The following is a 4,908-nucleotide window of genomic DNA, read 5'->3' on the forward strand; positions in this document are numbered from 1 at the left end:
CAGTGGGGCCCCCAGCAGCACATGGGGGAGTGTCATAACCTGATAGTTAAGGGTTAATGTCTCTTTTACCTGTAAAGGGTTAACAAGCTCAGTGAACCTGGCTGACACCTGACCAAAGGACCAATCGGGGGACAAGATACTTTCAAGTCTTGGTAGAGGGAAGTCTTTGTTTGTGCTTTTTGGGTTGTTCTCTCTTGGGATTAAGAGGAGCCAGTTGTGCAACCAGTTTTCTCCAATCTTTCTGAAATGGTCTCTCATGTTCAAAATAGTAAGTAATAGCTAGAAGGAGGAATAGTCTTTTTGTTTGTTTATTTGCAAATGTGTATTTTGCTGGAAGGATATTTTACCTCTGTTTGCTGTAGCTTATACTTAGACTAGGGGGAAGGTAGTCTCTCTGGTCTATGTAAAGCTGAGACCCTATGTCAAGGTGTTATTCCCACTTTAAACTTTAGCGTCCAGAAAGTGGGGACCTGTATGTACCCTTCTAAGCTTAATTCCTAGCTTAGATCTGATAATGCTGCCACCAACCAAAATATAGTGTTTGGTACACTTTCTGTCTCCTGGGGAACCCAAGACCCAAATTCCTTGGGTCTTACAACAAAAAGGAAGGGAAATGGTTTATTCCTTTCCCCTCCCAGATTTTCCCCTCCTTGGGTTACCCTGAGAGATAGTATGATTCAAACTTCTTGAATCTTAAAACAAACTTCTTGAATCTTAACACAGAGAGGAATTCACCTTCCTCCACCAATCCCTGGTGAGTTCAGACCCAATCCCCTTGGGTCTTACACAAGGAAAAAAAATCAATCAGGTTCTTAAAAAGAAAAGCTTTTAAATAAAGAAAGAAAAAGTAAAAATTATCTCTGTAAAACCAAGATGGAAACTGTTTACAGGGTCTCAGCTTTACATAGACCAGAGGGACTCCCTCTCCCCTAGCCTAAGTATAAGTTACAGCAAACAGAGGTAAAATATCCTTCCAGCAAAATACACATTTGCAAATAAAGAAAACACACTAAAGACCACTCCACCTTCTATCTAGTTAGTGCTTACTATTATGAACATGAGAAACTGTTTCAGGAAGATTGGAGAAAACTAGTTGCACAACTGGCTCCTCTTAATCCCAAGAGAGAACAAAGAACAACCCAAAAAGCACAAACAAAGACTTCCCTCCACCAAGATTTGAAAGTATCTTGTCTCCTGATTGGTCAGGTGTCAGCCAGGTTCACTGAGCTTGTTAACCCTTTACAGGTAAAAGAGACATTAACCCTTAACTATCAGGTTATGACACCCTGTAAACATTTTCCATCTTGGTTTTACAGAGATAAATTTTACTTTTTCTTTCTTTAATTAAAAGCTTTTCTTTTTAAGAACCTGATTGATTTTTTTTCCTTGTGTAAGACCCAAGGGGATTGGATCTGAACTCACCAGGGATAGGTGGGGGAAAAGGGAGGGGGGAAGGTTAATTCCTCTCTGTTTTAGGATCCAAGGAGTTTGGATCAGTGTATATCTCAGGGTAACCCAGGGAGGGGAAAATCTGGGAGGGGGAAGGAGCGGGAATGGTTTATTCCTTTTTGTTGTAAGACCCAAGGGATTTGGGTCTTGGGTTCCCCAGGGAAGGTTATTGGGGGACAGAAAGTGTACCAAAAACTATATTTTGGTTGGTGGCAGCGTTATCAGATCTAAGCTAGGAATTAAGTTTAGAGGGGTACATGCAGGTCCCCACTTTCTGGACACTAAAGTTCAAAGTGGGAATAAGACCCTGACAGGGGGGAGTCTTGGGTTCCAGTAACAGGCTCACACAGTCCCACCCCTCAGGCTCGTCATTGGTCCATCCCTAACCCATTGCCCCCCCCTCCAGGTGACCCCCCCTAGGCTCAAATGTTCAACCATCCTAGGACTGGCTTTCATCAATTGTAAAGCCAGAAGAGACCCCTGGGATCAGAACTGATGTTGAAGGGGTGGGTGGGGCAGCGCTGATTTTAGGGACTGGGAGAAAGCAGTGAGGTGTGTTGGGGCATGGGAGGCAGCGGATCGGATGCAGGTTTGGGGGCCCATCGGATGTTTTGGCCGGGATCACTGTTGGTGTTTTGGGAGTGGGCAGAGGTTGTGGGGGAGGGGGGCCCATAATTCATTAGAATGTCGGGGTTTGGGGAAAAGCTGGAATCACCTTACGTAGTACCTGATTTACCATGGCAGGGGCCCATGGTCCAAGGGTCTTCCCCCACCTCTTTCCCCAGTGTGCTGAGTTCCCTCCCCCTGCTGCCGATCAGCTGCTTGCCGGGGGGGGGGGGAGAAGAGCGGAGCCTCAGCACCTCACCGCTCCAGGGAGAAGAAGGGGCGGGGTCTTGCAGAAGGGGCTGGAATCGGGGCATACCCCTTCCAGCCCCTTTTGTGAGCACCCCCACGACCCCAGACCACACACCCAGCCCTATGCCCACCCTGACCCCTGCACCCCCTCACACCTCCCCAGCTCCCCCACCCCATACCCTGACTCCTGAACCCACCCACATCCCCACCCCCATCCTGAGCATCAAATGGGATCTCCTGCACCCTCCCCCATTCCCACCTGCACCCCTTGCACCAAACAGGAGCTGCCCCGGGTAAGCGCCCCACACCCCAACCTCCTGTCCCAGTCTTGAGTCCCCTCCCTCACCCTAGCTCCTGGCCAGACCCCGCACCCGAACGTTTTATTACAATATTTGGAAAGATCATTAAGTGGTCCGTCAAGACTCTCAGCGAGTTTTCAAGTGGTCTGTGGAAAAATAAGTTAGACTACAAGAACAATCAAGGTACCTCACTTTATTTTTATTTACTTGCTATTACTTGGAGGAGGAGGAGGAGGAAGAGGAAGAATAAAAGAATGACAAACGAGAGCGGGGGGAGATGAGAGAATGTTCTTTTTCTTGGCTGGGTCCCAAGGAGGGGCCCCAAATATGAAGCTGAGCACAGGGGGCCCCACTCACTCTAAATCTACCACTGGATGTCACATCACCTGGGCTGGGGATACTGTGTCAGCTGATTGCCACAGTCTCCAACCTACCAGGACAGTACAGCCCCGAGCTGCAGGCTGGGATGAAGAGGTCTATCAAATGAGTCAAGTTGTGGCACCATGGCTAGAGCAGCAGCTGAGGAGTCAAGAGGTCTGTCTCATCCCAACTCACCATGAACTTGGAAATGTCATAGAATCATAGAATATCAGGGTTGGAAGAGACGTCAGGAGATCATCTAGTCCAATCCCCTGCTCAAAGCAGGACCAATCCCCAATTAAATCATCCCTGCCAGGGCTTTGTCAAGCCCGGGTTTAAAAACCTTTTAAGGATGGAGATTCCACCATCTCCCTAGGTAACCCATTCCAGTGCTTCACCACCCTCCTAGTGAAAGTGTTTCCTAATATCCAACCTAAACCTCCCCCACTGCAACTTGAGACCATTACTCCTTGTTCTGTCATCTGCCACCACTGAGAACAGCTGAGCTCCATCCTCTTTGGAACCCCCTTCAAGTAGTTGAAGGCTGGTATCAAATTCCCCCTCATTCTTCCTTTCTGCAGACTAAATAACCCCAGTTCCCTCAGCCTCTTCTCATAAGTCATGTGCTCCAGCCCCTTAATCATTTTTGTTGTCCTCCGCTGGACTCTCCCCAATTTGTCCACATTGCTTCTGCAGTGGGGGGAGCAAAACTGTACGCAATATTCCAGGTGTGGCCTCACCAATGCCACTTCCCTCTATCTGCTGGCCATGCTCCTACTAATGCAGCCCAATATGCCGTTGGCCTTCTTGGCAACAGCAGCACACTGCTGACTCACAGCCACTCTCCCTGCCTCAGTTTGCCCATCTGTAAAGGGGGGTAAGAGACCTACCTACCTACCTCTCAGGGACACTGTGAGGCTTCATTCATTCATGAGTGTAAAGCACATGGAGGCCCTTAGTTGGAAGGTGATGGGCAGAGTGTTGTTATTGCTTCTTCGTAAGCCTGCCATTGTCCCACTCAGGAGTGATCTGCATTGGTCTGTTCCAATAAAGAGCACAAGCCCAGCAGTGTCTGCCTGCCTCTGAAATGTGATTAAAATCAGGGGGAGGTTTTAAATACTCAGCTGCACTCAGGAGCTCGCAGCAGGAGCTGATGTTAAATGAGAGTCTGGCACACAAATGATTATTGATTCCTTGTGCCTTTAAAACACACTGGGCTCAGGGCCCATCTTGGCAGCATCCTGTTGAATGAGGCAGGCAGCTGAGGGGGAGGAAGGTCTGCCAGCAGCTCTCGGGGCTGCACTGGGAGATACTTTACCCACTACTTGTTTTCCACAAGTTCTTGGAGGCCCTCGCGAGAGTCAGACACCTCATATGAAGCAGTCCCTGCCCCTGGCAGCTTGCAGTCTAAACAGAGAGGAGATGGGAGAAAGGACGGATTCTTATCTCGTGTACAAATGGCTTAAATGACTGGCCTAAGGTCAAACGGAGTCTGTGGCAGAGTCAGAACCTGAGCTCCGAGCTCCTGCTCCCACTTCAGAGCCTGATCCTCTCAATGTGTGGGCAATAGCCTGGTGTAGTGCTTCTGATCATGTCTCCTGCTAGGGGCTGGTCTCAGCTATGACACTGGCAGACCAGGTGCCAGCTCCCGCCCAAGCCAATTCACTTGTGTATTAGTATAGATCAAAGGGCTTGTTAAATATATATGAGTGTATTTGGGGTTTAAACACCATGAAAACTAGTGGAATGTTTTCACTTTTCTGTATCCCATTATAGTACAGGAGCGAAGATTTACATTATGTAGACCCTGTAACTAACTAACCCGTCAGACAAGAAAGAAGCCTTGTTGAATGCAAAGGAAGAACTTTAACAGAAAAGTGCTAATTTCAAAGCCAGTGGCCATTGTGTGTGATGACTGGAGGTCAGAGACTAAAAGGCGCGTTCC

The sequence above is a fragment of the Gopherus evgoodei genome, chromosome 5 (genome assembly GCF_007399415.2).
Source record: "Gopherus evgoodei ecotype Sinaloan lineage chromosome 5, rGopEvg1_v1.p, whole genome shotgun sequence".
In the NCBI taxonomy this organism is placed as follows: Eukaryota; Metazoa; Chordata; order Testudines; family Testudinidae; genus Gopherus; species Gopherus evgoodei.